This window comes from Anser anser, assembly GCF_964211835.1.
Source record: "Anser anser genome assembly, chromosome: 2".
Lineage (NCBI taxonomy): Eukaryota > Metazoa > Chordata > Aves > Anseriformes > Anatidae > Anser > Anser anser.
In genome coordinates, this window is record NC_139721.1 from 56472143 (window position 1) to 56494565 (window position 22423).

The 22423-nt window shown below is 37.0% G+C and overlaps 1 long non-coding RNA gene across 1 annotated transcript; it reads left to right on the forward strand.

Moving 5' to 3' along the window:
* The first annotated feature begins 802 nt into the window (after positions 1 to 802).
* Positions 803 to 20635, forward strand: LOC310893559. Its single transcript, XR_014579089.1, has 3 exons — positions 803 to 1369; positions 2490 to 2627; positions 18583 to 20635. It is a non-coding gene; the product is annotated as an uncharacterized lncRNA (long non-coding RNA).
* The last annotated feature ends 1788 nt before the right edge of the window (positions 20636 to 22423 follow it).

Here is a 22423-nt window from a genome sequence, read left to right on the forward strand (position 1 = left end):
TCCCTCTGAGGTAAAGAGCAGTCCACTCCTGGGGTCAGCCTGCATTTAGAGTGGCAGCTAATTTTGTCAGCTCAAATGTCACAAGAGTGCACTGTGGATCTAAGTGTCTAAAAAGGGATTTTCATTTCAAATGCCTCCTGTGTGTATTAATGCAAATTCATGCAATATAACTTTTCTTTTTGTTTTTCTTTTTTTTTTGTCCATTTCAATGTTTCTAAAAGGAATTTTGTATAACATTTTGTTAAAACTGACAATGACATAATTATGGACTGCATTAGACTCAGCACACATAGGGGTTAATTACAGATGCGTGGTCTATTTTACTGTTAACATATACCAATTTTTTAAATACTTGAATTTTTTATATTTGTGTTATATTGTAGTAAGTGTTTTATGTATAATATTGCTTATGTATAATATTTCATGTGAAAGATTAGAACAGCTTTAAAATGTAAAGCTGGCATTGCTTCTGCATTGAAAGACAGTTTTCACACAGATAGTGGAATGGTCAGACACCACTCCTCAAATACTGGTATGCAAGATGAATGAAGTATTTTCTGTGGATGTTCAGTACATTCAATCAATAGTATGCCAGGAGAATTTAGTCATATTGCAAGATTATTTCTTGAAGAAATCAATAAAATAATATTGCAAAAGTGCCAATAAAAGTCATCAAAAAGAGTATATGTTCTAAGTGTGATTGGCTGTCTAGGCTCACCCTACCTTTTTTCTCTCCTAATTACTGTTTGCTTTCCCTGCTTTCTCCCTTTATGGAACTTCTGGAGGAAATTGTAGCCAAAGAAAACCTAGAGGAGGCATTTGATAAATGGTTTCCATACAATTTTCCATTATTGAAAACATCTTTTGTTGTCTGATGAAAAGCTGTATTTTATTGCTTAATTGTAAAACATGCATCACACTAAGGTTAACAAAAATATGTTTCATGTAAGGGAATATTCTACTGAGTGTCTCTAAGCTAGGAAATGAAAACATGCAGATGAATATGTGTAATGACAGGGATAAGTATTACTAAAAGACTTTACACAGTAAAATCATTAGTCAGTTTATTGAAAACTCTACCTGATGAATCAGAGATTGAGATGTTGTTTCAGCTGTTTCACTTTTCTTCTTTCTCAGAAAAACCGGAGCCCCAGGGCCCTCAGTGGGACCATGTTGGGGCAAGAGCAGCAGCCTGTCTTTTGCTGGTACTGAGAAGGAGGCGGGAAGGGGGAAGAGTGTAATCCTTTGATAATGCCAGTTGAAGTTCTTCTTTCATTTTTCCTACTTCCTTTTCCTTTTGTGAAGAGTGCTGGTAATGGTGTATGTGAAGACTTCATGTCAGGCTGAAACAGCAACCCTACAATACCTGGTTTGTAGCTGGAATTAACCTGACCACCTATATTACCATTTGTTATTTAAAATGCTGATTTATCTTTATGCTGGAAGCTTTGACAATAGAGTTAAGCTGAATGGGAGGTACTGTACTGGAGAGAGGAAGACTGAAATTTGCAGTATGAACATCTCAGTGTTAAAATGCCTCTAATACAGTGCCTGTGTAAGTAGGGGAAGATTCCCTGAAATGTTAAAGACAGGCAATTTTTTAGGTGCTGTTTTACATACCTTTCTTATTCAGTTTAGTGTGGAAAGATTGCTATCTGAAGTAACATACTGCAGGAGTTGGACTTGATGATCCTTATGGGTCCCTTCCAACTCGGGATATTCTATGATTCTATGACTTACCATATTTGATGTGCAAAAAAACCCAAAAAAAAACAAACAAAAAAACCCAACAGAGATAACTATCATAACATATTTGTCTATTGCTTTTTCTCTTTTAAGACATTAATATTGAGATTTTGGTTTAAGTTCAGGATAGAAACTGAAGGAAAAGAGCATTTCTTGAGGCATTTTTATTTTTTTCCTTTGACTATTAATTAATCTATAGTATGCTTTTATTGAATACTTTATTAGTTTAGTGTGACAGAAAATCAACAACGACTCACACTTTGCTCTCAATCTAGTTCGTACCTTACCTACCTGTCTATTATTCCAACTAAGCACATTTCCCATAAGCAATGTGTGGTTATCTGTTATGTATAATTGAAAAGATTCTTATATTTATTTGTATTTATTTGTCATTCTCAGCCATGCATAAGAATTAAGTCTTGGAGCAAAAACTTGAAAGTCTTTGCATCAGTAAATTGATTTTTTTTTTTTTTTTTTGCATCCATACTAATCTTTGCAAGTGTCATTTGGACTCAGTAAGCAATAAAAGAAAGAAGAAGGGAGTTACTCTCCCCCCACCCCCTCCCCCCCGCCTTTAAAAAAAAAAACTCAATTTATGTCCAAAGCCAGAGGGTGGTTGTCTTGGCAGGAGGTGGAAGCAGTGGATCTTGTGGAAGCTTGACTTTTACTATTTCGTATAGATAGTTTAATTTCTGTAATGTGTTCACATATCAAAACAAATCCAGTAATGAATGGGTTTGTAGCACAAAGCTTCAAGATAAGAAGGTGATAGAAGAAGACAATGTAAAGCAAATGAAGAAGCAGACATCAGCTTGGCATCTACTGCTGCAGTGCCTGCACACCGTCATCTTCAATGTGTTTATCTGCAGAGTGCCTTTGAGGTAAAAAAAAAATGGTCTTAACTCATTTTTTTTTTTGAGTTGTGCAAAAGGGTGAATCACACAGCAGCTTTTTAGCCCTTTTTAGGGCCCATTAACAGTGAAATAGATCCCCCTCAGGGCTAGTTTTAGACTATCAATATTAGCACAGCTGCTATGAACAGCAAAGGCTGCACAGGATTGTGCTGGAAACTGGGCTTGCACAGGCACCTGAGCCTTAAGGCTGCTTTGCTGCAACCTGCTGTTGCTCATTTAAAAAGGGCTTGCATGAGACCACACCAGCTTCTGGAGCTTATTGGGCTGCTTCCCCGTCAAAGACTACAACAGGGAGCACAGCGGGAAGGGGACGGGAGGATAATGATGAAATAGGAGTTTTCAGTACCAACCACAGGTTTTTCTGGCGGTGGCTATCGGCTGGCAGAGACCAATCACCTCAGAGGTGGCACCAAGCTCCTTGAGGGCATGTAAGGACATAGGCACAGTGAGCTCGGGTCAAACCAAAGGTCCAGCTGGTGAAATATTTTGTTCGTAGCAGTAAACGCTGGGGGATGCCCCAAGAGCAATACTCCAATTGTTTCAGTTCACAGGATTTCGCTTCTGGGTATTTTGTAAGCTTCAGTAGAGGACCTTTTTTTTTTTTTCTTTTTTTTAATGGAGTTGTCTGGTCTTCCTTGGTGTTCATATAATCTTCTAGTCTTCAGTGCTTTCTTTTACCATGAGTTCTGCAGGTTTATCACCTGTGGGAGTTATTCCTGTGAGAAAGACAAACTGCTTTTATTGTGTAGAATATGGATCTTCTTTTCACTTGTGAAGGACAAGCTGGATGTTGGTGGGGAAGGAAGACAAGGATAATAACATTGAAAAATATAGCCATTTTTTTTCCTTTTGGATGATGTCTCAGCTTGGGTAAATTCTCTTCCTCTGCTCGACAATGAGATTATTATTATTTTTAACAGGTTACAATGCATTGGGGTTCCTTTTTATTTTTATCTATTTATCTATCTATATAAAATGTGTATATATATATTATTTATTATTATTATTATTATTTTTCTGAGAGCTCATAGGTTAGGCCTTTCCTCTTATTTGGGATTTCTGCTGAGTTTTGGAATACCTTCTGTATTTCTGAATACCTTCTGTAACTTCAGCATAACATTTGCAAGGGTTTCATATTTATAGCTGTTTGAACCTCCAGGAATTTTGTACTTTTTAAACATCCAGGAATAAAGAAAACTGAAGCTTAAACAAATATAGAGTCTATAAATAGTTTCTAATATAAATATCCTTGTTTGTATACTGATGCATAGATCTCTTTTAGACACTCAGTAATGTGGGCAATATATTCTGGCCTCTTCCACACCTACCACTCGAGTAGTCTTTGAATTTCTGTCACACCCAGTTATGGAATGCGGGATCTTTGTATCTCTGTGCACTCTTTCTTTTCCTTCCTTCCTTCCTTCCTTCCTTCCTTTCATCTCTAATTCTCCCACTCGTTCTTGCAAAAAGCTGATTGCTTTTGGATTTGTCTCTTTCTTGCCAAATGACCTCCTTGCTGTGTATTTTTTGTCAAGGGTCTCACCTTCGTATGCAGTGGTCTTGTAACTAGCAGATACTTTGATGTGATTTGGTGGCATTGGTGTTTTTTGTTGCTCAAGGGGCTGCTTCCATTTAAATGCAAGATTGTTGAGGTTTAATGAATATTGTTGTTTATGGTGTCTCGTCAGCCCTTGGAACTCCATTCCAAATGTAACTAAAAAGCAACAAAGAAACCAAAGATTGGAAACGCGGTGATTCTTGGTTTTTAATCTCCCTCAGTTACATGTAATGAGTCATCAATACTAAAACAATTTATGGGTAGCAAATGAAAAAAAATCATAATTTTTACAGGTATTTATTTATCTATAAACTACAGAGGATGATGAGGATCCTGTAAAAGGAATGATCGCTGCAGTTGGTGAGGATGTCTCAAGGAATGATTCTTGATCAAGGCTGCCATTGCATAGGGCCACAGCAGTCTGTACAACTTCTGTTAACTTGCTTGTTGGGGTTCTAGGCAGATTGTAAGGCAGGGTGAGAAAGAAAAACTGCCCTGAAAAACTTTTGCTGAAGCCTGCTCCAGTCAAACTCCTTACATGCAGATACCTCACAGTTCTCCCAGAAATAACTGCTCTGGAAATGGAATTTATTTAATTTCTTTTTTGTACCCCAAACTACCTGAATTTTCCATGAATCAAGAAGCATGGTTTTGGAGACACCTTGCTCCAAGAGAGATTCTCTCATACCCATTCCCTAACAGACAAGACACGCATCCACATTTTGGGGCAGTTCCTGATCCAAAAGGGACACCAGACCATTCTCGTCCTCCCTCTCTTTTCCAGCAATGGGCAGTGCAACTGAATCACCCTAAAGAAACATAAGAGCTCTTTGGGCTTTCTCCTTGGTTTGTTCATTGCGATACGATTTGTAGGCAGTAGGAACAAGGATGTGTCTATGAGATGGGTATGCCACAGACACCAATTATGGTAGGGAAACATTGGCACAGTTTTGTCTGTGATCTTAAAGTTGTTGAATTGAACACATCTTTTAGAAATCAGCCGAGAAAAGATTTTTCCTACTGGTATTATAAGCAAAAGCTAAATTAGAAACAGTTTGATATACTCCTAATCATAAATGAAAGAGTGAAAACATCTGTATTGATCACATTGATCTGGAGAGCTAATACAGAATTCTTGCACATTGACTGTAATTCTTCATCTCTAATGTTATGTATTACAATTAAAGAAGGCTACCTCCTTCCCCATTTTAATCAGAAAATGTTTTTATTCAGCAAGCTTTGTGTGCTTTAACTTTTCATCTTATTCTGTTATATAGTTCAGGGTCACTTACCAGCTATTTTTGCTCTAAACAGAGCTCAAAATAGCTGGCTTTTTATTCTGAAAGAAGGGGCGTAATTACCTTAAGCCTGAAAAGATGGAATAGTTCAGAAAGTAAAAGAAAAAAAAAGATTTCTACAGTTTGATATATTCAGTGTATAGACTATGAAAATTACTTCTATTTAGTTATTAATGATAATGCAGTCATAATAATTTGCTTATGTAATATAAGGCTAATGAGATATTTCAAAATATGGCAATTATAAGCAGTCCATAATTAATAAAAATGTTATTTAAATCTGAACTTTGAAATCACTTTAATTATCACCTTTTAGGATAATGATATAGTAAAAAGAAGAGTGACTGCATTTTACTATCTTTGAGATATCCATGCTCCTGAAAATGCTTATGCACAGCTACAAAAAAAAACATCTGTGTGTAATAGTGGTACTTGCTAACAACTGGATTCAAGGGAACTATTATATTTTCCCACTAAGAGGCTTCTGTGTTAAATGGGGAAATACAGGAAGCTCAGAAAGAAATAGCTAGAAAAAAAGAAGTGAAATAGCCATTCATTATGTTAACAGAATGAAGGGTCTTAAGAAAAAAAAAAGGATTTCTATACATTATGCCATTTTCTTTTCTATTTATAAACTTACTTTTTAATAGCAGCATTGTAAAGGGCATGCAAACTCTAAGGCATTACAAGTACTATACTGAAAAACAGGGAGATAAGTCATGTCACACCTGCAGACTGTCCTCCAGGAACAGTTAGGTTCTTGTTCAAAAGCAGAACACATACTGTCCTTGGATTAGATACCCACCAGCACTGGTGGAGAGCTTGCTCAAGAAGCCTGAATACACCAATGCTTTGCAAATATTTTTGAAATTCAATCCACAATGCTACACATGGGCATTGCTTTCTAATCCGTTTTATGTGTCAAGTATATGTTGAAATATGCAACTTGTAAAGTTATGTGCAAAATATTTTTTAACTTTACCTTACCTACAAAGAGTTGAGCCTATTAGCACAATGTAACACCAGATGCTAGTTCATTCACTCTGACTACAAGACAGACAGTTAAGGAGTGATCTGAACACAGCCTATAGGAAAATCCAACTAGGAGCTTCAAAATAGAGGGTTTTAAACGTCTCACCAAGGTACAAATGTTGAAAGTTGAAGATGGACATATTCAGACCCTATTTATTTATTTATTTATTTTAAAGATAAAAATATGGACAGTGGATTTGAAAACAAAAATTCTTGTTTGAGCACAAATATTGGACTTGGGACAACTAATGCATAGCGGGTCTATGGCCTGTATTGTGCAGGGTGCCAGGATGCATGGCCACTGCAACCCAGATTAATTACTAGCTATTCTTCCAACCACTGTTAACCATAAACACCATATTCATAAGTGTATTTAGCTACTGATTTCAATGGGAATATGAACCTGTGTTCATCCCACTCAGCACAGAGAAGAGTCCAGAGTCAGAGTGTTCTGCAGGCATTTTTGCAATGGGCATTTCTCCAAGACCTACTGCTTATGCAACATGCAAATCTAGCAGGTATTGCTCTGCAGCAGTCACCTCTAGGAACCACCTACAGTTGCACAGTATTTTAAAAATTTGTTTTCCAAACCTTCTGAGAGCTTTTTAATAGGATATAGAAAAACAGATACTTTACAGGTACAGTTTGTAATGACCACATGCTGGGATGAATCTTCTGGGTTTCTCAGGGCAATTCCATTGGTATAGCAATTCTGATTTTTTTTTCCTCCCCCTCAAGTATGGGAAAAAGTTTAGTTTACATGAACAGTGTTTGCAGCACTGGGCTCTTTACGTGAAATAAATACATTTCAGTTGACTACTTCTACCACTATAGTCAGTTTTACAAATTTCACTTAAATTATTGTTAAGAAAAAGCTTATTACTATTCTGATCATTCCCTAAGTCTCTATTTAAGGTTCAGGCTGTCAAATAATATTAATATTTACTTTAAAATTATTCTAGATATTTTCAATGCCCATTTATGAAGTTGGGCGAGTTTTTACTATTATTCTTAACTGTCTGCAAAAAGACTTTTGACGGTGGATTTCTGAGGGATTTTTTTTTAATGTTCTGTTGATGTCTGCTTTTGCAAAAACCACAGTTCCCCAAGGTACTAGCCTGCAAATGTGTAATAATTTTTACTTCTGAGTTGATACTTTGATGAACAGTTGTGTACTATTTTATTACATTAAATGATTTATTTTGACTTAGTTTGTGTCTAAATTTTTTCTCAAGCATTTTGGTAGCACTTGTGCACAGTGGCAAGACTGGATTGCAACTGAAATAAATAGTAAAGTTCAATAACTTTATCCTCTCACAGACTCAGATGCATTTATGTAGCATTTGGTGTGTGAAATGAGATTTTTAAACATTTCTGCTGACATAAACTACCTCCTGCGTTTCTTGGGCTTGATTGCTCTATTAATTGCTTTGACACAGAGTGACAGTACCATTAATGGAAGACTGTATGTGTAAACTCTGGAAGATTCAGAAAGGGAAGAGATTTACATTTCACACACTAGTTGTTCTTATGCAGATCTGGTGAGCTGGGGAATTTCTCTGAGCTGTAGTAAATGTGAACAATTACTGCATGGGGAGCAGTTACTGATAATACCAGTTTTCTTTCTCCTCCACTACACTCTTGTTCTTTGCCAACCAGATTTTTGTTACAGATGTCAGATTCCCTGCTGGATTGTGTCATGGAATTGCAGTATTTGTTTAATCAAACCATAATATCTAAACAGATTTATGTGTTGATTAAAGAGACAAGCTTTGATTGCCTTCTGTTGTTGCGGGGTGGGGAAGAAATGTGTGCAATGCTACAGTATCTGCAACATGGACAGAGGAGACACGACACTGAATGAAATTTTTCCTTTTGTTGCCACCCTTTTAGCTTTCAGTCCAAGTTTTTGTTTCGTGTCACTTTTACCTTCTCCTATCCCATTTTCTCTTCAGAATCTGAAAGCCACAATGGTCCAACCTCCTGTATGAGGCTGTAGCTGGTACGTGAGATAAGATCGTAGGCAGAAACAAGCTCACCTTCTGTCTGCATTCAGAACTGGTTCTCAGTTGGAAGTGATGTATTAGTGATGCATTAGCTAGTGATGTATTAGCTGGATGCTGGATTTAAGCTGATAGCCTCAGTCTGCAGTTGATTTACATCTGGCTGAATGGAAGAACAGGCAGAACTGACTTGAGTCTGTCTGCAAGAGGTTGTGCAGACATATTCACCATGATTCCTGAAACAAGATCTGTTTATCCTTGATAGGTTAAAGCTTGTATTTTAGAAAGATATCCAGGCTTAATTAAAAAAACAAACAACACAAATCCGTGTTTCTAAGTGATGGGGAATGACTTGCTCTTTTCTAGTTTTATACATTATAAACATTCAATTATACACAGGGTAGGATCCTGCTGAAATCAGGGTATGGAAGTTACAGCTGTGGAGCACAAATGAAATCAAAGTGGAATGTACAAACAGAAAGCTACTGCTTCTTCTGTTTGCTTCTCTCACCTGCTGAAACCTGTCATTAGCTTATGGTGAATTGATTGCCTTTAATCAAAATCATAGGCTGTTTCTTTGTTTATAGAATGTCTTTTTTTTTTTTTTTTCCTTTAAGTGTAATTATGGTAAATCAGTTCAGAATACCTGAGAGGTACATGGAATATAATGAAAATCACCTTTTTTTCCTGACCTTTCTCAGATCTGGTAGTCTAGATGTGATACATAAAAAGTGCCTTTGTAAACATATATAAATAGTTCAAAAGAAGAAAAAAAGCTCTTTGAAGCAATGTCACAATAGTTAAATATGGAGAACACCAATCCTCTAGCAAATTAATATAATTAGATAATTGCTGACTTTTTCATTTGCATAAGTCCTCTGTAATTTGCCCTAACACTACATTCATTCTGTATTGTAAGAGAGTGACAGATTATATGTCTCTTACAGTTCTTATAGCCATAGGCCTTTCATAGCCATCTTTTGTGAAGTCTGCTGTATTAAGGCTAGAATTAAGGCTTCTGAGTTGCATTGGCAGTTGGTTTGATTAGCTCAATAAAACTACAGAAAATAGGGGTAAGCTAGGCTATTCCCTGACTTTAGGGCAGAAATACTTGCACCTATTTTGTTTTACACAGGTGCTCTTCTAAGGAGGTTCATAAGAAACCTTTGCTTCTGGATATGTGCCAACTTTCCTTTCAGTGTTGCTTTTCCCCAGTGCAAGATGAAGGTGTTTCCTCATATGTAAATTAAATTTCCTTTGTTGCAATTAAAGTCAGAGTGATATGGAAAATAACATGAGTTGAAAATTCTCTGTTGAAATTGTGTTTTGACAGGTTAGGGTTCTAACAGAACAATTTTTTTTTTTTATAATAACTCTACTTTTTCCTTTCATAAAAGAAAAAAATAGAAAAAAATAAGTGCAAACACAGGACAATGAACTATTTTGCTTTGGAGAGACTGTTGCAGCACCCTGTAAATGCACCCTTTCACTGATTCTATTTTTTGTATGGGACTAGTTCTTTTGCCATATAATAATTCTGTAACTCTGGATACCACACACTGTTTCTAGCCATGTTACTCCTGCAAACCTATTCATATAATTATTCTGGGATATGGAAAATGGGAGGTGTGCTCCTCTGAAATTACGGTGATGTTTGTACATATTTTGTTTAGCTGAAGACATAATATAAAATTGGCCTGTCATTAATTATGGACATCATTCTGTCCAGGCAGCTTATTTTGAGTGGCAAAAACTATCAGGTTATTTTGGAGTTTGTTTTTCTCTGTGTGGTTTTTTTTTTTCCTCTGTGAAGTGGTGTTGGCTCCCATATAGCTTTGCTCAGTCCACCTAGTGGGAAGTCAGAAATCTCTAGGACTAAACAATACCTCATTCAGAGAATACTGGGGTTACAAGTCTAAATGCAGGGTACTGCACCTGGGCCAGGGCATTCCTGGCCTTGAGTACAGACTGGGAGAAGAACTCACTGAGAGCAGCCCTGTGGAGAAGGACTTGGGGGTTCTGGTGGATGAAAAGCTTGACATGAGCCAGCAGTGTGTGCTTGCAGCCCAGAAGGCCAACTGCATCCTGGGCTGCATCAACAGAGGAGTGGCCAGCAGGGCGAGGGAGGTGATTGTTCCCCTCTACTGTGCCCTTTCGAGGCCCCACCTGGAGTCCTGCATCCAGGTATGGGGCTTCCAGTGCAAGAAGGAGGTGGAGCTGTTAGAGCAGGTCTGAAGGAGAGCCACAAAGATGATCAGAGGGCTGGAGCACCTCTCCTATGAAGAAAGGCTGAGAGAGCTGGGGCTGTTCAGCCTGGAGAAGAGAAGACTCCAGTGTGACCTTATCACAGCCTTTCAGTAATTAAAAGGGTCTTATAAAGATGATGGAGAGAGACTCTTTACTCGGGTAGATAATGATAGGACAAGGGGGAATGGTTTTAAACTAAAAAAGGGGAAATTTAGATTAGAGGTTAGAAGGAAATTCGATACTCAGATAATGGTGAGGCACTGGAACAGGTTGCCCAGAGAAGCTGTGGATGCCCCGTCCCTGGAGGTGTTCAAGACCAGGTTAGATGAGGCTCTGGGCAACCTCATCTAGTTGGTGGCATCGCTGCCTATGGCAGGGGCGTTGAAACTAGATGATCCTTGCAACCCAAGCCATTCTATGATTCATTCTATGATTCATTCCTGAACAATGATACTCTAAAAAGAACCTCTGAAAGAATGACAGATGGCATATCATTTATCTGCTACTTGATGTTGCAAAGGATTAATTTGAGCCTACTAATTTCAGAGTTTGTCAATGGACTTGTATGTGTCATAAGTGTATATCAGGGTAAAGAGAAAAGGAATATTGTTTCATCTTCTGCCTGTTAATGCAGTATGATGCTAAAATATTTCTTTAGATGGTAATGATTGCTAAATTTGCCAGGGTACATTATATTCTGCCCTGTATAAAAGCCTTCACTTTTTTTTTTTTCACTGTTTATAAAATGTAAAATCATTATTGGGAAATTTGCTAGGGTTCGTATAGTTTTGGCACCAGAAAAAGTCCATTATTCATTTTTTTAATCTACGTTTCAAGGTAAACTAATTAATGATTCAAAATTCATAGGAAAGCATCAAGCCCCTTGAAACACTTAAAAGCCATAATTTATAAGAAAATGTTAAAAAATATGAAGGTTTTCTAACTAGCAACATAATCATAAAGAAGAGATGCTTGTCCACAGTTGTCATATCCAAGACAGAAATCCATTATCTCCCATTGTGACTCAATTAAGCAGCAGAAGTGAGTGTTTAATGTTAAACTGCAATGGATGAAAACTAGATTAAATATTAAGATCAGGGTTTATGAACTCCTAAACAATGTAGTGATCTATTGGGGCAATTTATGGTAACATCAGAATTAGAGATAAGGAAAAAAAAAAAAGACATTTCAGGCTCTGTCTATTACTTTATAGTGGCACAGAGGTCTGATCTTTGTTCCAGAGAAAAATGAAGAAAAATATAAGTAAATAAAAACAGAAAGAACTAAAGAAGCTGAAGAAAAACAGAAGGGAATCCAGCAAATATCCATCTCCCTTTTCCAAATATGCTATGACTGAATTGGGGAATAATTTTCCCTGGGAAGCACCACTGGTTGTCAAACTGCTGTTGATATGTGGAAGCAGCTCTCATATATCCCACCTGAAAAATATCTAGCTTTGTTGTGCCAATTAATCCCTGTCATTTCCTGTGAACTTTACTGCTGGTTAGCTGAACTGCTAAATCCTGCTCCACTGGTTGCTGAAGATGCCTGCTATAAGTTATTATCACTGCACTGAAGGCTGTGTCAGGCAGAAGTTACACAAGGCAGTGCTGAATCTAATTGCATTGGGTCTTGATCCTGAAAACCTTACAATCATTTCTAAATATATTGTTAATTCCATCCAAATTGATGATTAAATGCTTGTGGAATTATTGCAATGTCAACTGCCTGGCCAGAAATTACTAACTAAGCAAGAACTTTCAGTATGATTTATAATGCATTGTTTTGGCTTTTGTTTTACATAAGAATGTTATCCATTTGACCCATCAGGTGGAAAAAAAAAAAAAAAAAGAGGGATAGAATAAATTAACTGCTAGCCCAAGTCCCTAGATGCCTTTTTCCTTCCCCTAGGAAAAAAGCTGAGCTTTGATATCACTGCTTTATTGCAAGGTCTTGCTGGTTGTCATTCTCCAGCTGTTCCTGGCTTAAGGAGGCAGAAGCTGTCAACTGACTAGGCAGTTTTTTGAAGTTCGAGACCTGTTACTCTGCTTCAAGTCTGAAAGACAACTTGGCATTGTTCAGTATTCTCTTACCAGGCAGAGGTAGCTGTAAGAGAGAGGGAAAACATGTTCGACACTGGCTGCTGTGCCTTACTGTTTTGAAGATGTTCCTAGTGAGCAATCAATAGTTATGAACCAGTAGCATGTATCCTAACTCTACAAACTATTCATTCCACTGGTATCTCTTTTCAGAATAGCCCTTGAAATATAAGATAGAGCAGGTATGGTAAGAATCAGGATCAATCTCAGGCTTGGGAAAGGGAAAAAGGGAAACAATCACCTAAACAAAGGTGCCTAGTGTTACTCCAGGTGGTGGTGTAAAGCATTATTTCAAGTCCCCCATTATGAGTCCAGGAGAAAGCAGAATGCTGCAGGCCCTGTGTCACATCCATCAGTTCTACATGGATGATAAGCATACCTGACGGTACAAGCACCCATGTTGAGGCAGCTAGGTCCTGCCCTAAGGCTCTTAAGTCCTCACAATGGGACCTAAAGAGGTATTTAGCTCACAGTAACAAACATAGCTGCCAGTGGACTGCTGAACAGCATGCTAGGATACACTAGGCTAGCCACTGACTGTAGTGAAAATGGAGACACTTATATGAATACTGGTGTTGCAAATGCTGAAACTGAAATGTCTGACTCTGCAACTGAAGTCTGCCTAATGGAGCTGAAGCCCAGCTATGGTGAGTACACAGACAGGGTCCCTTCCTGTCTCCTGTTGCAATCACTTTGGCTGGGTTGCCTTTCAACCATCCCTTGGAAAGGACAGCACACATCTTCTGCTTTCAGTGCTGGCCGTGTCAATGTGCTGCACGCACAGACCCTCAGCATTCTATGCGTGACTTAGTCTAACACTTCCAGTCTTGCTGGCTCAACAGCTGAGAATTGGACCCCCCTGCTATTATTCCTGAGATAACTTATGTTGGCATTTGTGACATGAAGAGCCTGTTGTACTAGTATTAACAGAAGAAATGGCTTGAGCAAAGTCTAGTGAAGCAATGTAGTTCCAACAATGTGAGTGAATTGGTGGGTGTTGCTAAAAATAGAGTAACACTTCTGGGTTTTATACGTAACCAAACTGAAGACATATTTCATTTACTAACTTTTTTTCACAAAAGCCTTTAAGGCCATCTGAGTCTTCTCAATTATATCAGAGTTAGATATTGCTTGTAGCAATCCTTTTGGAAATTAAAATTGACTAGCTTAGGCATGGCAACCAGTAAATCCATAGCAGGGCTCTGTGTAGCAAGAGCATTTTCAACACACTGAACCTTCCCTACCTCTTTGTGAAATTGGGATCTTTGGGGATTTTAATATAATAAGATTTGGTGTGAGACCTTGTAGAAGGGGATTGCCAGAATATATAAACTCTCCATGACAATTTTGAACCTGCACACCCTTGCACCTGCATACTTGCATGGCCCAAGACATTTGTGTTGAAGCACTCTGGCCTGGATCAGTTGTGGAAGATGGGATACTGGCTGTTAAATCCTCACTATGTTCCTTGGGCTCCTTTTGATTGGTGATGACAAGCTAGTTTTTGAACAGATTTATTATTATTATTATTATTTATTTATTTATTATATATACCCTGCAGAAATCATTAGCTATTATAGGGTGGTCTTTTGCTTCAGAATATTGCTTGTCTTGGTTTCCAAAAATCTGAAGCTATGTTACTACCCATTTCCTCTTTAGTTTCCTTGTTTGGAATGTGAGTTTCAAGTGTAAGCTCACAGCTGCTTTTCCTATTGCACAGGGAAAAGAAGGGTGTGTGACATGCTGCAAACTTGCTGCCACCCTCCTGCTGCTGGCCTTAGGGTCTTCCACTAAGGGTAGTTTGTAACAGGGTCTTGTCAGAGTGAAGCCATATGGGCTGTCAAGAAAAGATAGGCCCTCAGTTTGCTGCTGGTACTAACGCTCTGGGCCCGAGGATCTGTATCATCCTCACAGTGTTGTTTTGTATTTCTTTTTTTCTGCTATTAATTTTGGTGCCTATATGCCACTCATTCCATTCATATTTCATTGATACCAACCTTAACATTGCTGTCATCGATCTCATCAGGAGGACCTAAGACAGAGCAGAGGCAGAGAGAGAAGATGTAAGGATTAAGCTTAGGTTTTCTCAGCCAGAAGCCAGAGCAGTACCCTTAACAATGCACTTACTTTCCATGTTCATAGCAGATTATCAGTGGCTCATTTTCAGGGAATGATTCATCTGAAATGATGGTAACTCTGTATGAGTGTGTTCTGCAGGCAGTGCACTTAGCGGTGAAATAATACCTGGCAGTCTGAGCTAATTAATCCCTCATCTGGCCTCAGTGCCTCCTTATGCCTTCTACTGGTCCTGACGCTCCTCTGCTGTGCCAAAGTGCTTCAGCTAACCATGCTGTCAGAAGACAAACTTGATGATTAAAAATGCATATATTTATGCCACATTATGGGGCTGACTCTACTGAGAAAACTCGCACTCAGCACCAGAGCCAGTGCTGTGCGAGGAGGTGAGTGGGCCCCCTATATGGCTACGAGGAAGGGCCAGGGGTTTGGGATGAAATAGGAGGCAGATGGGCTGTTGTGTCCTACCTCTCCCCAGGGACTCCACTGGATTCGTTTTATTCTAGTTAATTTTAGCTGGTTGCTAATTAGAATAGCTAACGTGCATTTTTTCTAGTTAAAGTTACTTATTCTTTATCTCAGTACCAAGGTTCCTGTTATGACTCCCTCTGCTATGATGCTGTCCCTGTTTGCGTGCACTTACTGGAAGTGACAGAGAAATGAAATGCTGATATTATAAATGTCATAGTAAATGACATTTCATGTTAAGAGGGTAAGGTGATATGACAGAGGTTATCTGTATGGTGGGAAAAGGTATTATCTTTATGTGCAGGAAATATATGTAAGAACACAATAAGAAGTTAATTTCTTTGTAAGTGGGAATAAAATGATGCCAAAGTTGCTTATTTAAAATGTGAACAAAAAATGGAGTGAAAAGCCTTCCCAGTATGCATATTGCCCCCCCACCTTCCTCTCCCCATCCTCCCCCCCCCCAAAAAAAAGAAGAAAGACCCTACTTTCCGTAGAAATTAGGGAGGTTCATCTGCAGATGTAGTGTTTTTATTCCATAGGAAAACAATTTCGGAGCTATATTTAATAAATTAACTAAATAATAAATATGAAAATGTTAACTAAAAATATTCAGGAGTGGTGTTGTGAAACAAAAAAAGCTTTTAATTTTGTTAAAAATTGCAAGCATGGAATTATTTTTTTAAAAAGGAAAATTATTTTCCATTAGTGTCTATGCTCTCTCTTTGATCTATATATTTATTATTTCAAATATTATTGTTTAAGAACACAGTGCTTACTTATGCTTTAAAGTCTCTGATTTATAGTTACACTAGAATTGTTATATGTTTAATAGAGCAGCTGCTTGTACCCATTAAAGGAATCCTTTCTACGGAATAATTAAATTATCTCACAGAACGAGAGAACATGTCAGGTACAAATTGAGTCTACAGAGGGTAGTTTCCCCCTGAGGTACATTCATATAGCTTTAACAGCAAAACTGATTGGCCCTATTCAAAGGAACAATGCCTTACTCAATCAGAAATCTTGAGTGTAGGGTATTGGTATGAGTAAAATTTTTCACACAGTACAACAATAAGACCAGTTTCTTACTCTTCAAGGGACAAAGACACAGACTGCTCTTATTAATATTGAATCAAACGTTCATCAAAAACTTCTGTTCTGCTCAGCAACATAAAATGAACACATCCTTTCCATACAAAGATTCTCTGTGATTTAACATCACATTAACACTCTCTGCAGGACTTCCACTAAAATGACATCTACAGCTGAACTAATTTCACACACAGAAGAGGAAATCTGTCATTATTAAAAAAATAAAAATAAAATAAAAATAAAAAAAAAAGAGAAAAAAGAAAAAATCCCCTGGAAATCCAGATCTATTCTGTACTTTTGCTGTGACAGAAATGGAAATCAGCATCTTGGATGCAATATATTTTGGGGTATACTTTCTTTAGCTAGGACTGGCAGGAAATTCTATTAATCTTCTCTGTGAATATTTTTCAAAGATATAGCTAGAAATGCTGTACTAGCAGGAGAAGAAACCAGGCTATGTCTCTGGGCAATATTTATCCTTCCAGCAAGTTTAAATGAAACAGGTATAAAATATAGTGGATTAGTATTTCACAAAGGCGTCTTAGGTCTTCTGAGAAACTCTTTCTCATTTATGTTGCAGACGTCCAGCATTAACATCAATAACAATTGCAGATGTACAGCTGCTGGCAAAAATAAGTGCAAGTACAGCAATGGAGAAAAAGCAAAAGCTGAAAAATCTGTTTTTTTTTTTTTTTTCTTTTTCAGAAAAATAATGGAATTGTGATAATTTGATTAATCTCATTGGAACACAAACATGGAAATGCATGCTGGAATATGGGAGAACAAAGCTTTACAGCCTGGCCAAGTTATTTCTGTGTGAACAGCAGGACCTACTAATGTTATCCCTGCCGTGATGGCAGTACTGTGCAGTGCTAATTCTGTATCTCCAGCTTGTTCTTGAGGGTGTTGGGCACTTCTGCTCTGGGCAAATGTAGACTTAACAAGTCTTTGCAACCTAACATGTACAGTGAAATATTATCCTACAGGTACTCTCAAATCATGTTTTCACTTGAGCCCCGCCAAGATTCTCTCTCTCTCTCTCTCTCTCTCTCTCTTTCCCACTTCATTTGTTTTTGTTGACAAACACATCAATCTTAAAGAGTTTCTGTCACTTCATTTAAATCAAATGGATGTAAAAGTGCTTCTCTAATTATCTGAGTATACTACCTCACAGCTTGTGGCTGGGAGGCTCTTCACAAAATTAAATGAAAACTGCTGAAAATGTGATAAGACATCATTTTCTGTAAAACAAATAAACAAGAATTTGTTGGATCCCACAGGATTTTGTCTCAGGCAAGCCAATTTCCATGAGATGTTATTTTATGAGTTCTAAAGATGCTTTTAATTTTTACTGTGATCACCTCAAGAATAAATTTTATAAAGTTTATCTGTTCAAGGAAAGATCCCGTTATCTATCTGTCATGTAATGAAACTGTTCAAATGCAGTTGTTTGTTTTCAGGGTCGTGAAGTACATCTGTAAGTATATTTGGAGTATCAGCCAAGCAAAGTATTTCTAGCCTTTCTGGGATTTACGTTAGTGATTTTCTCCAAACAGCATCTTGCTATTTTAATTATATGATACAATTGAAATAAATACATAGCCAATTTTACTAACTCCTATGTTTTAGTTGATGCATATTTTGATTTCATGAATATCTGCAACAAGCATACGGAAGTTTCCAAGTGAATCACATTCCATTCAAATTTTATTTATTTATTTATATATATTTAGAAATACTGTAGCAATATTTCTAAATAACAGAACAGAAACAGACGTGGGAAGCAAGCTCATTTTTACTGTTATGCCACGGATTAAATCTCAGATACAGTTTCCATTCCTTTATTCAGTTTGTATTGCCTTGGCGCAAAGCTCTCCCAGAGCTTCTGCTGTTGACTGCTGACATTGAGTGAATGTGCATTCACCTTGAGATGATCAAGCCTAGCCCTTCTCCAATGAATTTATCATTCCAGCACTCTGTTTAGCTCCAAACGTTCTGCTAATTATTTTTCTCTCTTCTTTTTCTCTTCTCTATATTTTGCTCCAGGTTCCCCTTACCAGTGCCTACTTCTCTCTCTGCTCATGAGAAAAGAAACATTTTTATACGTATATGATACAGCCAATACATAAATAATGGCATGTGGAAGCAAAGCAAATTTCACGTCAGTAGCTTGGAGATACTACTCATTCACTGAGAACACAACTAGAACACAGAACACAACACTGACCATGAAGATTAAGACTGCCTAGCTCCTTTGCTGCAACTAATACTCCATATTATTGCTGATTATGCCATCTGTTTCTTGCATTTTTTTGCTTGAACTGGAAATCAGGGATTTAGCTGTAAATTAAAGGATTAAAGATGGACCATCTTTCACCACTCCGCTTTCTTTATTTGTCCAGGCTAATTAATATGGCAATTTATGGGCAATTTACATTTTCTTACTCTGAAGAAAACACCTGTTTAAGGCCTGATTTCTGCAGAAGTAGAGATACAGAATCAAGGAAGATAAAAAAAAAAAAAAGACATTTCAGTACATCGCATGGTAGTAAGCCTCTTTTGTCCTAAGGCTGCTCAGGGGTTACTGTAAATTAATGGTTTGGCTCTGAATGAATTCAGAAGCTGCCTCTAATACCATATATATATATATATATATATATACATACTAACAACAAAAGTAGATGTATTGTAGTGGTAACAGAGAGAAAATGAGGAGAGAGAATGAAGAGACAATGTTAGAGAGAGAACGAAGATCAGAACCAGGAAATTTTGGATTCCTTTCCTGTGCAGTGTGGCAATTTTAATGCTTCTATGGAGGAAAGGTCAGCAGAAGATAACTTTGTTGTTGTGGTTCTTCTTGTAAGTCTGGAGCATCGGATATCTTTTTACAAGATGCCTGGCTGGCTTCTTTTAGTAGAAGTGTTATGGGCAATTCACTTCATCTTGCTTGAATCTCAGTTGTGTTTTTCAGGCAATGCAATCATCACTCAGGCCTGTTCTTTTAGATGCAACTATCCAACCTGATAGCACCAAAAATCATTTAATACTCAGCCCGTTGCCTCATTGTCAAGCCGTCCCTCAAAATACTTATATGCTGTTTTAAGAGACACTATTTACATGCTTAGAAATTATGCCTCTGTAAAGAAAGTATGACAAGCATGGTGTTTTTAGGCTGTGACTTTGCTACGTAATATGTTATCTGTAGTTATTAGAGATTTTTTTTTTTTAAAACGATTCATTATCAACTCTATATACATTCCTATTAATAGTAGTGCTTGCACTTTTGCAACATGGACTGAAAACCACATCAGCAGCCAGAAGAATCCTTTGACATGGGAAGATCATTGGGAGTGTTTCCCTGTGTGGCGCTCTGTATTTTCCCTGGGCAAGAGGGATATTCTGGTGAGATATTCAATGTGGAGGGATATTCAATGTGGGACATTCTGGGATTTTTGTCAACTGAGACATAAATTGAGAAAGACAAATCTTTTTCAATGTCTCAGGGCTCTTATAGATTATTTATTACTAAAAGTCACTTAGCTCTGGTTCTGCTAAGAAATTGGATGAACATAGGGTAATGCTCCTTGCTCACTTTAGGAACAAATTTTAAGGCTTGGCTTTACTAGATTTCCCTTTCAGGGTATAACAAAACATTAGAAAAATAGATATAAGTCTACAAATTGTGATTACAGTGAAGAAAATTTACCTTTTCTTATCTTGTTTTTTGTTATCAGTCACATAACATAAATGCAGAAATTAGGTGCTAAATTGCAACTCTGAGTGACAGAAATACACAATACGCAGTCTAATGGAGTGCCAAGTTTTGAACTTAGTTCTTAGATACTCTCGCAACAACAATAACATCTTCAAAATAGACAGCACGAAGGTATTGTGAAATATACGATAGAATGTAAATCAGGTATTTTCATCGGGTATTATAATTTGTCTTCTTGGTAGTGCATTTAGTACTTATAAATATTAAAACATGAAAATACTACTTTCATCCACCTAGTAACTATGAAGCTTTCACAAGCTTCATCTGCATGAATAGGCTCAATTGTATACTGATTAATTCAAACATGAGGGGAAAGCCAATCATTAAAGCACTTTTACTTAAAAAAGAGAAAAGAAAAAAAAGCCTATGTAACTCCAAAATAGCTGTAAGTATTTGCTCAAGTCAGTTTGACTCTTTTATCTTTTGAAATGACAGCAAACTTGAGCTAAAGTAAATCTATTCATCTACCTACCTACCTATTAATCCGTGTAAGAATTATGTCTAGCTAATTTGAATATGGTATTACTACGTTCAATACCACTGGGAATTTTATCTTCCCCAAAGTTGTATTGTGCAATATTACAAGCTGACAGGATTTAAATGTTGTTGCTTTATTTACAGAAATACTTTTTTTTTTCTCTCTTTTGTTTAATATAGTCATGAGAAGAAAGGGTGCATCAATTGGCTAATGTGGTGAAGGCTCAGGTGTGAACCTTCCTGTTACTGTTTTTCAGATCAATTGTTCAAGTAATATGTCATTACATAGCTCTCATTTGAAATTATAGGACTTTAATTTCACCAGCATCAAACATCCTGCATTTTTACCCCATCTAAGCTACATCAGCTGGACAAATGAACTAGCATTTTTGTTCTGGTGACACATCCCAAGGTATCTGAACATTATTCATGAGGTAATCATGTTCCAAAGTGGGGCACATATTATGTGCTAAGATAAGCAGCAACCTCAACCACATTTCAGTAATATGAAAATGATCACTTTCTTCCCTTCTGTAGAAAAATTCTTAGGAGTTTTAGAGCTACCATAGAAATTATGACATCAAATATCTTCACTCCTGTATTTATTAGAAAATTTCAGTTCAAGAGAAAATTCAGGGAATACGTCTTCCAAAAAAGCCTAACACAGTATTAACTGACACAAAATCTTAACCCTACAAGTAGAACTACTCTTTCTGTAATCTATGGAACACAGTCATTAGTGAGCTGAAGCCTATAAGGAACAAAACAACTTATCAAGCCTTCAAAGCACTCTGACATAACGCGCTGTGATTCGTCATAGCAGTTTTTCCTTTTCTTCATGTAGAATTGCACATCTGAATCCCCCCAATTCCAAGTTGTCATATGTACTCACACCCACATCCAGAGTAATATATCATTATTAAATGAGTTTTCTAAATTCTCACTAAAAGTTAATGGATTATAGAGAAAAGTTTACTCCTACACTCTTAAATTCCAAGGATTTTTTTATAATATCACTCATGGCATTAAGTACTCTAAAATGGTTGCCCTGCTAAAACAGGTAAAGTTACATTTGCTGAATAGTGGTAGTAAAAAAAAATTGTTTATATCCAGACAAAATTTATTAAAAAATATGTATTTCAAAAGGTATAGAGTATGGGTAGACAACTAGCCCATAAAACAGGAATTTACAGAACAACTAATGTATACAAATTTGTGCTTTGAAAGAATAAGAAATTTTGGAATTTATTATTAACACTGTCAAGATGGTAACAGCTTGGTAAACTGGTGATTCAGCTGCAATTATTTCCTGCAGGAGACTTTCTTCTTGAGCTACAGACCACAGACTGGAGAAAAACATGACCTCGCTTATTCTGTTTTTCAGTGACATGAGAAATATTGCCTTCAGAGATTCATTCTTCAAGCTTCATTGTGGGTGAATGAACATCTTCATGCTTCTTTTTCATAGTGTTTACCTTCTCTAACGTCTTATCTTTGCTACCTGAGATGTATATTTTGGAATGATCTTAGTCACGAACTTTTTCATAAAGATTTTTTTGGCTGAGAAATATTTAAACTCTTCCTTTTTTTTTTGTTGAATTTGGCAATTGTTTCTAAAAAAGAAGCATTGTAGTC